The 13,704-nt window shown below is 39.2% G+C and overlaps 1 pseudogene across 1 annotated transcript in view; it reads right to left on the bottom strand.

Annotated features, from left to right (window-relative positions):
* Positions 1-145: 145 nt before the first annotated feature.
* The window catches only part of LOC149107169 (uncharacterized), a 34,092-nt pseudogene continuing 20,533 nt past the window's right edge, over positions 146-13,704 (bottom strand). The window contains exon 11 of the transcript XR_016209315.1: positions 146-7,206. The product of XR_016209315.1 is annotated as an uncharacterized LOC149107169 (transcript). The remainder of the gene's footprint in view (positions 7,207-13,704) is intronic.

Raw genomic sequence — 13,704 nt, 5'->3', positions numbered from 1 at the left:
ATCCTAAGCCTCACATTCATGTGAAAAATCCTTTTTTTGGAAACATGAGTGGGAGGCTAAGGATGTACAAAGTATTGATTTTCAAATTTAGTCGCCATTTATGCAAAGGGTCTCTGGTGTACAACACCAAGAATTGAGAGAGAACTACACTATACATTTCACTTTATTAACCTTGTATGTTACTTCAGCTAAACTTACACACACTACTGATTATGCGGTCAAACTTTACTAACAACTATTTTGCTTATTTCAAAAGTCCAAATCACTGACCATTGTAATAAGAAATCAATTACCCGTGATTTGGCTAATCTGACCTTTATAACGGTTGCCACGGAAACAATCCTACAAGAAATGATTGCACTTTGCCTATTTTTTCTGTGCTCCTTGTCAGTCTCCTAACATCTTACGCCCCATCTACACTACGCTGGAGAAATTTGAAAAGGGAGTTTTCACTCCGAAAAAGAATCAAATGTTTTCTGTCCACACGCCCGAGGAATTTTAAAACGCAACAATCAAATGCGGAAGAAAAGCTCAACTCGTCATCGTTCTTAAAAACCTCTGTTTTCAAAATGTTTCCGATCACACTGAGGCCCCTCCCACACTAAGCCGGAGGAATTTAAAACGCTACAATCACGTTTGGCAGAAAAGCTCAAACCGTCATCTTTTTCAAAAACCTCTGTTTTCAAAATGTTTCCGTCCACACTGAGCCTCCTTCCACACTACGCTGGAGGAATTTACAAATGCAATTATCACCGGTCATTTTGGATTGTTTTTGAGAAAAACTGGGTCAGGGAAATCACATGATTATCGTAACGCATCGTTTTCGAAAAGCTCCGTTTTCAAAATGTTTTCCTCCACACGGAAACGAAAACCCAGTGTTTTTAAATTCCTCACGTTTGAAGAGCGTTTCCGAAAAGCTCCGTTTTCGTGATGGATTGGTGTGGACGGTAGGCCTAACCGTGGGAATAAAGCTGCGTTTCCAAATTTTTCCAACCTATTGTGAACGGGGCCTCACGCTGAAGTCTTCGTACCGCCGTGGCAGCTGAAAAGGTCTGCACGAAGATAACCCGCTTGGCTTAAACAATTATGGTTTGAATGCTTTAGCAGATTCAATGTTGGTCTTACATGGTTACTTCTAATTACAGAAAGTCGTATAATAAATCTCTTGTTAGGGAGCTGAAGCAACGACGACGGCGACGCTGACGACAACGTCTTGAAAAACAAATACATTTAGATTTTACTATAGTCCCAATCTCTAAAGGAAAAGCTCAGCAAGCGAGATTGAGATTTTGTCTTGGAATTTCGAGGTTACTTGGATCTGTTCAGTTCACCTATCGGTCTAATAACATGTTCAAGTTAAATAGGTATCGGCAGTGTTAACTCCAAAACAGGAAATACGAAGAATTAGCTGTCGTGGTTCACGTTGTCCAAACAGGGAGAACTTGGTTATTTCACATTGGTGTTTGGCAAAACATGACTAAGAGTATTGTACAAAGAGTTGTACGAACGTGCACAGTCAAAGTTCTGCTCGTTAAACCTTTTGTTTGGTAACGCTGTCGCGGTTTGCTTAATCTCCCTAATTAACCAAGCTAGCTCGGGACCATACTGGGAGAGAATCGTTTGTTTTCTTTCTTTTACGGACGTTGTTAATTCATAACGTCAATACTTATATCCAATATTCTGAATAATACTGTTCTGAGGGTTTTACTAAGATCAAATCTCCCCCCAGTGAAAATCAATAAAATCAATCCTAACTAGTTGAAAGTTAAAATTCATATAAATATCCGTTGTCGAGTTCCAGGGAAGGGGATTCTCGCTATAATGGTCTATACTGGGAGGCTCCGCTTTAAAGGGGTACCTTTTTCGGGCTTCAGGTATATCAAAGGATACGAATTTCACAAGTTGACGTACGTGAAAGGGTAGGGATATCTGTCATCTTCACTCCCGCCACAACGTGAACTGAAAAAATAATATGTTTCTTGGATTCACATATCTTGTGGTAATGCTTGATGTTCTCCCGTGGTATTGTTCATTGACTTCATGTCGAGGGTTTACAAAAATGTATTTTCTCACGTTTAGGAATGCACGCTTCATTAGTGCGGATGCGTTGCATATACATTGGTAGTTATTGTGTGAGTTATTATAAGGTGTTTTTTGCAGTTTCAAGGTCACTTGACGGCATCTTTCGCTACCGTTCTGTTGATTTTCCCGTGTCCGTTATCCCTTTACCTCTGCCTATTGCTTTAATTTTCAGATAAGCTATTGTAGATATTTGAGAGTTTGTAAGTAGTTTTGCGTCCTCGCTGATTTGTAAAGCGATTATTCCTGCACTTTACCCGTGTAGCTATCAATAAACGACATGACTATTCCTGATTCTTGTCTGCGTTCATTGTATCTAGCGTGAATATGATTTGTTCTCGTTTTACTGCAGTGATTAGAGAACAAGATGCAGCATTCTTCAGTGGGGATATGAAAGGGCGACCTTTTTGAATTAAAGGAATACTACAGGGGTACCTTTTCTGCGAAAATGGAATACAAAAGGTAACGAGTTAGACTTCGGGGTGGCGCCTTCCCAAATAAAGCTTTGGAGAGTGCATCCCCCTTACCCTCACTGGCGAGGGAGGGGGGAGAGGCGAGCTTGTTTCAGTTGTAAAGTAACTGAACAATATGAAGTTACAAAACTTGTGAACACCATGCAAGGAAATCAATATTAGGATTTTCATCCGTACTTCCTTGTCGTGTTAGATAACAGCACGTTAGAAACAAAAAACAACAAAACAGGAGACAAAAGGAATACAAGAGCGAGCAAGAGAACAAACAGGCCTTAAAAATTTCTGTGTAACGCTTGGCCGTAGACGATCTGAGTTTGCTCACGATCCCTATTCAAAATTGTAAGAATAGAACAGCTTCTTGCTACACCAGCGTGTAACTTGCCAAAAATCTTTCTGCTGATGATCAGTGCCTTCTAGTGGTATTCTTTTGCTTCACTATAATTTCCAAGATACTGATAAAAACCTCCCAAGTTGTCATAGCTTCCTGCGACATTAGCACGTTCCTCCTCAAAAATCTTTTTCCTGATGACCAGTGCCTTCTCGTGATATTCTTTGGCTTCATTGAACTGTCCAAGAGCTTGATAAACATTTCCCAAGTTGTTATAGCTTCCTGCGACATTAGCATGTTCCTCGCCGAAAATGCTTTTCCTGATGATCAGTGCCTTCTCGTGATATTCTTTTGCTTCGTCGTACTGTCCAAGAGACTGATAAAGATTTCCCAAGTTGTCATAACTTGATCCGACATCACCATGCTCCTCCCTGAAAATCTTTTTCCTGATGATCAGTGCCTTCTCATGATATTCTTTTGCTTCGTTGTACTGTCCAAGAGACTGATAAAGATTTCCCAAGTTGTTATAACTTGTTCCGACATCATCATGCTCCTCCCCGAAAATCTTTTTCCTGATGACCAGTGCCTTCTCGTGATATTCTTTGACTTCATTGTACTGTCCAAGAGCTTGATAAACATTTCCCAAGTTGTTATAGCTTCCTGCGACATTAGCATGTTCCTCGCCGAAAATGCTTTTCCTGATGATCAGTGCCTTCTCGTGATATTCTTTTGCTTCGTCGTACTGTCCAAGAGACTGATAAAGATTTCCCAAGTTGTCATAACTTGATCCCATATCACCGTGCTCCTCCCCGAAAATCTTTTTCCTGATGATTAGTGCCTTTTCGTGATATTTTTTGGCTTCATTGTACTGTCCAAGAGCTTGACAAAAATTTCCCAAGTTGTTGTAACTTCCTGCGACATAAGCACGTTCCTCGCCGAAAATCTTTTTCCCGATGATCAGTGCGTTCTCGTAATATTCTTTGGCTTCATTGTACTGTCCAAGAGCTTGATTAACTCTTCCCAAGTTGTTATAGCTTCCTCCGACATTAGCATGCTCCTCGCCAAAAATCTTTTTCCTGATGATCAGTGCCTTCTCGTAGTACTCTTTTGCTTCATTGTACTGTCCAAGAGCTTGATAAACATTTCCCAAGTTGTTATGGCTTTCTGCGACATAAGCATGTTCCTCGCGTAAAATCTTTTTCCTGATGATCAGTGCCTTTTCGTGATATTTTTTGGCTTCACTGTACTGTCCAAAAGCTTGATAAACATTTCCCAAGTCGTTATGAATTGTTGCGACATGATCATGCTCCTCCCCCAAAGTCTTTTTCATGATGATCAGTGCCTTCTCTTGATAATCTTTGGCTTCATTGTACTGTCCAAGAGCTAGATAAACACTTCCCAAGTTGTTATAACTCGCTGCGATTTTAGCATGTTCCTCGCCGAAAATCGCTTTCCTGATGACCAGTGCTTTCTCGTTATATTCTTTTGCTTTATTATACTGTTCAAGACAGTGATAAACACGTCCCAAGTTATTATAACTCCCTGCGACTTTAGCATGTTCCTTGCCGAAAATCGTTTTTCTGATAGCCAGTGCTTTCTCGTGATATTCTTTCGCTTCATTGTACTGTCCAAGAGCTTGATAAACTCTTCCCAAGTTGTTACAACTTGTTGCGACACGATCATGCTCCTCCCCGAAAATCTTTTTCCTGATGATCAATGCCTTCTTGAGGTATTCTTTTGCTTCGCTGTACTGTCCAAGAGCTTGATAAACACTTCCCAAGTTGTTATAACTTGTTGCGACATCGTCATGCTCCTCCCCGAAAATCTTTTTCCTGGTGATCATTGCTCTCTCGTGGTATCCTTTTGCTTCATTGTACTGTCCAAGAGCTTGATAAACACTTCCCAAGTTGTTATAACTTCTCGCGACCTGATCATGCTCCTCTCCGAAAATCTTTTTCTTGATGATCAGTGCCTTCTCGTGATATTCTTTGGCTTTATTGTACTGTCCAAGATCCTGATAAACATTTCCTAAGTTGTTATAACTTGTTCCGACATCACCATGCTCCTCCCCGAAAATCTCTTTCCTGATGATGAGTGCCTTGTCGTGATATTCTTTGGCTTCATTGTACTGTCCACGAGCTTGATAAACACCTCCCAAGTTGTTATAACTGCCAGCTACCTTCCAATGATGCTCACCGTAATTTGCAGTATAAATCTTGGTAGCCTCCTGAAGGTACCATATTGATGGATTATACTGGCATATCATTGATAATGTTAACCCATGTGTATTAAAGACATTTGCTTTAATTATGTCGTCCTTGAGTGTGATACTTAGATCTTGAACAAAATCACAGGCTGACGTTGAAAATAAAATTGCACTGGATGGATTGCTAAGCTTACAAAACACAGTGGCAGTTGAACAAAGCCACGAAACGACATTGTCAGGAGAAATGAAGGGTGCTAATTCCTTCACCCAAACAACTTCAGCAGGAAAGATGCTTGTAAGGATTTCATACAACGCTTTGCAATGAGTTGTAATCCGACGTAGCATTACGCAAACGTCCCCACTTTCATGTAAAGGATCCTGCTCCGACTCAATGAGGGAGAGAAAAACCTGAACTGCTACAGATAAACACTCATGTTTCTCGATAATCTCCATCAGTGGCATTTTCCGGAGTACTTGATGTACAACGTTATGCACTCTAAAATAACCGGGTGCCTCATCTTGAGGGTATAAACGCATAATCAAGGAGGAGTTAAAAATCTTTGCTTTGATTAACTCGTCAGTCTGTCCCGAGGTGCGAATATTGACGAACTGGACAGCTGCTTGAATTGGGACAGGTTCCGAATCACATACCGAGAAAAAGAGAAATGTTTGGCGAAGAACTTCATCGCTTTTCAAAGTTGTATCTATTGCCAATTGAATTACTTCAGTCATCTTTTTCGGATACGCAAGATTCACTTGAGTAAGACGTTCTTCTGTTACTTCACGTTCGACATCCGCAAGCGTTGTCAAGAAGTTTGACCAGTCATAGGTTGAAGAACGACTCACAAATTGCACGTAACATGCAGCAGCTGCTAAGGAGAGCGGCTGATAGTCTAGTTCCTCAGCAACCCTTTGAACTTTCTCGTTATTGGACATTTCCGATACTTGTTTCAGTAGCTCCATTGCGTCCTCAGGCTGCATTCCTTCACTGAGTGACTCATGGTAAGTATGAGGAGTATTTGTAGGAATCGCACTGCTATCTTGAGTTGTAATCAGCACCCGACCGTGACCCCACTCTTTACTGGCGGTTTGAGGTAGGTACTCATAAACCAAGGACAGGTTAACAACGTTGTCTGCTATTATTAACCATTTTGAGAACTGTTTAAACTGCGGGAAAATTAAACACCGGAGTTGTTGAATTCTTTCCTTGGGATTGGCTTCTTCTGCGGTAGCCAGTTTGGTGAAGGCGTATTCAGTAATTCCCACCTGTTTAGCCTGACTGAGGTAGGAGTCAGCTAGCGTTTCAAGAGTTTCAGCATTCAGGGTTGCAACGAACGTTAAGCCTTCACTTTCACCTGATTCTTTTGTAAAGAACTCTTCTCCAATTTGACGCGCAAGTTGAGTTTTGCCACATCCAGGATTTCCTGATAAATAAATGGTACTGACTGCTCCGTTATTTCCATAGTCAAGCTCTTGCATTTTTGCCATGATCCTTGTGACGTCATTTGAACGTCTGATGATTTGGTGAGATGGCTTGAAAGTGAGAGTACAAAAAGACTCAACTTTGGAATTAATCTCTTCCGTAAGACATTCAACCTGCTCCATCAAGTTCTTTACTTGTGCGGTGGGAAAGCTCGTCTGGTTTTTAACCGCCTCTATATCACTGGTCGGAAGATTCAAAGAGTTGAACGCTAGCAACACCCTTCTGACATAACTCCTGAATTCATCATCAGTAAGTTTCGCCTTGATATGAGCAATGTCATTTCGGACTTTACGAAGATCATTGACTTTTTTCCTGATTGTGGTCCTCAGCGTTATTCCAATGCTATCTGAGAACAGGATCGCGAAAACCAAACAGCTACAGTCCCACTCTGCCGTGTTACCGTTCTGTATGGTGGACAGAGATCGCTTATTCTTCGAATGGCTTGTTCTAGACTCGTTATTGTAGAAGTCTGACCCATTCTTTGGCGTGTCCTTCCATTCTCCAAACGTACGTTTGTAACGGAAATCCCATTGTTGCTGGAAGACTTGCCGTAGTCCTTTGGGAACCAAAGTAAAGGCGATGTAACAAATGCGAAAGTAGTTCAATTGCTCTGAAGTGTACTCCATCGTCAAAAGTCCTGCAGTGGAAATACACCCAGGTTTTAATTGTGGCTTTAAAGTCAATTTTTCTTTAATACTTTTTTCTTTTATTCACTTAAAGGTGCATGTTGTAACGATAAATGCTCCTACGCAGGCAGGCAGACATACAGACATACAGACATACAGACATACAGACATACAGACATACAGACATACAGACATACAGACATACAGACATACAGACATACAGACATACAGACATACAGACATACAGACATACAGACATACAGACATACATACATACATACATACATACATACATTTTATTTGTTATCAAATTAAAATTACAATTGTAACATGCCCGCGGATAGCTGAGCTAATCTAGGCGGGTCATGTTTGGACGAGTTATTAATATACAACTAGGTACAACTAAATACAACTGAAGGTAACAAGAGAACTAAAGAGACTAGAATTGACAACGATGACTAAAGACAACTAATAAACTAACGATATTACAAATAATAATTAACAACAGTTACGACGAGAGACTACAGATACACTAAAGCGAAATTATTGAGTATTAATGAATACATACTAGGAGGAAAATAAACTCAGCTTTGCTTTTTGAACGATTTCTGTAAGATCAATATAACAGTCTTCTTAAGCTAGAATTTCAAAAAGTATTTGTTTTATTTTCCTCTTAAAGACATTTTTTGGAAGCTTTCTTAAATATATAGGCATTTCATTCCAAATTTGTGTTCCGATTCTAGAAAATGAATTAACTTGAATTGAGAGTCTAGAACTTTGTGTGTAAAAATTATTTGAGACAGAGGATCGAGTATTGTAAGAATGAATATCAGAAATGTCTTGAAAGAGATCTTGAATGTTTCCAGGAGCATTTCTGTGTCTTATTTCAAACATAAGGTTAGCTAAAAGCTCATAATACAAAAATTTTAACGGTAAAACACTGGCATCAATAAATAAAGGAATCGTATGTTGATTTCGCTCAGAAAAATAAATAAAGCGAAGAGCTCGCTTTTGGAGCTTGAGAAGCTTTTCAAGGTGTGATTTATATGCTTGGCCCCAGGCCACCAAACCATAAGTTAAATAAGGAGTAACTAAGGATCTATAAATAGTTAAAAGAGTTTGTCTTGGCAGAAAGTGCCGTAGTTTACAAATCAATCCTACAGTTCGGCTTATTTTAATAGCTACATGATCAATATGATGTTTCCAAGAAAGATTATTGTCAATTATTACACCTAGATATCTCACATATTCTTTACATTCTAGAGCCACATTCTTTTGTTGATCATTATCGAATATCATAATTTTGGGATGATAAGTAAGTTTTCTCTGAGCTGGTCTAAAGATAACAAAATTTGTCTTTTTAATATTTAAGGTTAAGTTATTAGCCGTTAACCATTCGAACAACTTGCAGAGTTCTTCATTTACAGTCGGCTCAAGGGACTTAAGATTTTTGTCAGCATATACGGCATTCGTGTCGTCAGCAAATAAAAAAAATTTAAGTTTGTCAGAGGATTCTTGGATATCGTTGACATAAATTAGGAAAAGTAAAGGGCCTAGGACTGAGCCTTGCGGTACACCACAAGTGGTATTTTGCCTTTTAGATATATAAGAGCCAATTTGCGTAGTTTGAGTTCGACCATCCAAGTAAGATGAGAACCACTTATTTATAACACCACGAAAACCATAGTGATCTAACTTGTGTAAAAGAATTTTATGATCGACTGTATCAAAAGCCTTTTTCAGGTCAATGAATACACCACATGAGAACAAGCGCTTGTCCATATTTTCCTGTATGGTACTTACAATGTCAAGAATTGCATGCTGTGTTGAATGCGCTTTGCGGAAGCCATATTGAGATGAAGAAAGTATATCATTTTGCTCAATGAAAGATTCCATTCTGGAGTAGACCAGTTTTTCGAAGATCCTATTAAAGTTAGACAGCAAAGAAATAGGCCTATAGTTGTTTGCATTAGTGTTATCTTCGGCTTTAAAAATAGGAATAATTTTTGCCATTTTTAATTTAGTGGGATACATCCCAGATGAAATAGAAAGATTTGTTATTTCCGCAAGTGTACTGCTTACAACATTTGACGAGTATTTCAACAGTTGGGTAGGACATGAGTATAAACCATGAGACCTGTTATTTGGTATGCGCAAAATTTCCAATTCCACTTCAGTTGGGGTAACTAGATTGAAAGCAAACGACGAATCGGGAGAGTTAGATCTGTTCATAAAATCAAAATAATTACGCTGAACGGTTGGTAACTTATTTGCCAGTTTAGGTCCAACAGAAGCGAAATGGTCATTAAGTACGTTGGCTATTCTATTATGGTCACAGGTAACAGAATCATTATCAGTAGGGACTTTAATAGAAGTAATAGGTTTTGTGTTCTTCAATTTACGAGCAAGTACATTGTTTATTCCCTCCCAAGTTTTTTTCATATTAGTTAGGTTATCATTAAAAAATTTAGAATAGTATTGCTGTTTACTTAAACGCGTTAAGGTACAAATTTTGTTCATATAAATTTTGTAGTTGGCGGTGTCACCAGACGCATATAACTTATTTTTAACTTTAATGGAGATTCTTATGCCTTTGGTGATCCATGGTTTGGAGAGCTGTTTTGCTTTGCGGTTTGAAATTGTCTTTATAGGTACATGTTTATTTATCAATTTGTTAAACTTGTTGTAAAAAGAAGAAAATAAATTGTCCGCGTCACACGGTTTTTTATCTGAGAGAGTATTCCAGTTCACATTAGACAGATCGGCGTTAAAACTGTCCCTAGAGAATCTAGAAAAATCCCGCACGTTAAATTTTCTTATCTTAATTTTATCCCTCATAGACTTCAGAATACAGAATTGCGAAAAATGATCACTTATATCAGAGATGATATTTCCGCTAGCCACAACTTGATCAGGGTTGTTGATAAAAATGTTGTCAATTAGGGTGGCGGAGGTAGAGCGGACACACGTTGGTTTGTCAATGGTGGGAACGAGAAAACAACTTTGAAGGGAAGTCAAAAAATCGTGACTATACGAAGATGACGCACATTTTAAAAGGTCAATATTGAAATCACCCATGATCACAATATATTTCCCAGAGGACGCAAATTTTTCAATAGTCTCATCAAAATATGATTGAAAGATTTCAGGAGAATTGTGTTGTCTATAAAAGATTGCACAAATAACATTTTTCTTATTCTCAAAGGGAAACTCAGCCCACAATACCTGAAAAGCTTCATTGGAGGTCCTTTCTAAAACACGATAATCAAGTGACTCATCAATGAACATTCCCACACCCCCAGACGCCAGAGGTGTTGGAACATATTCAAATACGTAGCCAGGTATATGTGCGGTGCACAATTGTGAATTTACATTGGTGATTTTTGTTTCAGTAACTCCGATGACATTAAAATGAAAATCTACTTCATGCAAAAGTTGAGTTTGAAGATTTTCCAGATTACGATTCAAACTAACTACGTTGTTATGAAATATAGAAAAGCTAGAAGCTAAAAGCTAGAAATATCGACTAGTTATTCTGTTAGAGGAGTAATCAACGGGGTTCAAATTATAATCTAAGGTTACATTTAAGGAAAACAAATCTAAGTCATATAAGCTAGTAAGTTTCTCTAATTCCCTTTTAGTTTTACATGTGGTCGACACTGAACTATTAAACTGGCCATGAATTTCTGCCAAACATCCAGAACAACTATAATACGGTAAAATCTTCAGTATAGATCTAATAGAATTCACTGTACTTCTGATCCTGTCTTTCATATTAGAACCATTATAAAGCATAACAGTAGTTTAACTTAGCTGCAAGGATCCTCTGATCGAGCTTCAGGGCGTTCACGCAGTCTTAACTTAGTTAAGTTGTCAATCACCCCCAGACGAATCGCCATAGAAGTATCCGTCTCAATGTGCGTGATGAAACTAAGTCACGCATACGGTACATAACTTGCAGGACTAATTTGACTTCGAACTGAAGACGGATGAGGGGACGGAGTTTTCTTTTTCTTTTTTCTAAAATTTAAGTTTTGAGCAGGGTTGGGGTGGGCTTGATAACTTTCCTGGCCATTTTGTTTCACCTTAACTTTCAGCAAGGTTTTCCCTAAAGTAAATGTTTCCCCTTTTGTACGTTGCGGATAATTTTATTCATCTTTCTTCGTTCGTGTTTTTTTGACAATTCCAATAAGAAACACACCGTCAGTAAACAGTGTACTCCCCTTCCCTCCCCTCTTAACAATAACACCATGATTCGTCCTTTACTTGACTTGAAATTGGGTATGCAGCGATTATGATATTTATGAATCAAGAAGCTCAGATAGCTGCGAACTGGGCCTGCGAGTTAAAGCGCTCAGAACTACTTTGTTTCCTGATGAAAAACTCGGATAGTGAAACAGGGCAATCTTTCCAAAAAATGGTCACGCGAGTCGCGTAAAAGTTCGACGTTTTGCGACAAAGTGCGGTGGACTCAGTTGTTGATTTTACGGATTGCCTTAACACATGTATGTAACACATGTATTTTAGACAAGGTCAACGATGCAAACTGAAGTAAGAGGGCAGGTGGGATGAAAAAAGAAATCGACATCAACGTATTTTTTTTCTCACTGAAACAAATTGTCTCAGTTCTTATTGTTAGAAATAAATATACACCAGTAGGAGGAATTTCACGTTCGTAGCTCTGCCTGCTGTTCGTTGACTTAAAAAATAGGCGACCAAGTTATAATGGCGGAGGTTTCATCGTCAGCTTTTCGCAATGAGCGTTCTTGAAACGGTTACCGTTGATTTTGAGTTGTGGTTTCGTTTTGCTGTAACTCTATTGAGCCACCAGGTAAGTGTTAGTCGAAGTGGAAGCGAACGAAGAATGGATATTGGAGTTGCAACGATTGTTTAGCGAGGCAATGGAGCAGTACATTCGATATGCAAATGCCAAATTGGCTAAGGAGATGGCCGTAAAACAAGACGTCGATCGTCAAGAGCTGGCTAAATTAGATTTCGGTAAAACTAGGAGGATGCTCGACCAAGCATTTGTAAAGCGTAACACGACTGAGGCAGTCTTTAAAACACTGGTTGACGAAGCAGTTCATTTGCTGGATTCACACGACGCTGGCGAAGACGCGATTCCGGCTCTTCGTAAAGTTCAGCACGCGTTAGACAGCATTAGCCAATTGTAAAGCAGCAAATGATAAGTACTAGGAGATCCTGAATAGAGATGAAGCGTTAATGGTAGTTGGATGGATTTTTTTTGTACAAAAGCAATACAACAAATCTATCGACAGAATTGACTCGCACATCCCCAAACTCAGCCCTTAAAATCATGACCAGAAGACCAAGGCAAAGTTGAGTAATCTACGTATGGAAAAAATCGGTCCGCAGTGCGTACATGTGTGGCTTACAAATTATACTCTTAATGAGGATAAAACTGAATTATCACGATGAGAGATTTTCAACTCGAAAGGTCCGTGATCGATAGTAGAAGGTGAAAATATGAGGTATTTTAGAGAATAGGGTGCTATTCCAGAGAATCACAAAGTGTGCTCGTGTGGGGCTTCCAATTATTTAGTTTTATCTTACTAGTAGTTACGATGTGGTAAATGAGATGCTGTTGTATTGTAAATGTATTTGCTAATTTGCGAATTATTGAAACTTATTGCTTCAGCTTATAATTAAACTCATCACAAATAGATGAGCTTGGAAACTGGTGCCTTAAAGGTTAGCGGGGTGCCAAAGCCATAAGGAGCTAGGAGGTATCCATGGCAACCCTGGAAAGCAGGAACCACCCAATGAGCGTCCGCTAACCAGCACCGTCACACTGAAAGAAATTCAGTGGAAACTACGCGCCTGAAGAATACTCACCCTGACCAAGAACAAAACGGGAGGGAGGAGAGGGTGCAAGAATCCGCAATGATTCGCGAGCAAAGCAGTGCAACTGATCCGTAACAATCAGCTGAATACGCTACAACAATTATGCAATGAACCATAAACCCCTGCAAAACCCCTGAGGGCCGCCCCACAGGTCACGTACTCCCAAACGGGGAAACCGCTGGCTGCATAAGCTCATATTTAACTTGCCTAAATGATATTAGCTGGAAGGGCACGCTAGCTGGCTGCATTAGCTCGAGTTTAACCTTGCTAAATGATATTTAGCCACATCTAAAAAGATTAATAGGCCTTGCAGTAGAGTGCGATTATGGCTTAATCGGAGAATAGTAAAATATGAATTTCGACATACGATTTTTCCGATTCTTTGATTCTCCAATGCACACTCTAAACCATTCTCCGATTTTCAAATTATACAAGTCTCTTGATTATAAGATTATTCCTAGAATCGGAAGAATGGTACAATCGGTGAATCAATATCATAAAAATCTTAAGGTGAAATCTTAGAATCGCAGAATCGGTACATCACTTTCATATAAATCTTAAGGTAAACAAACCATAGATATACCTCGTTCTTTAAACGTGTGCAGAGAAATGACACGTTTTTGTAAAATGGTAGAATCGGCCGA

This window comes from Orbicella faveolata, unplaced genomic scaffold (assembly GCF_042242905.1).
Source record: "Orbicella faveolata isolate gen_17 unplaced genomic scaffold, um_ofav_v1 contig_27, whole genome shotgun sequence".
NCBI lineage: Eukaryota > Metazoa > Cnidaria > Anthozoa > Scleractinia > Merulinidae > Orbicella > Orbicella faveolata.
Note: the sequence above shows the minus strand (reverse complement) of the source record. Positions and strands in the feature narration are given on the sequence as shown.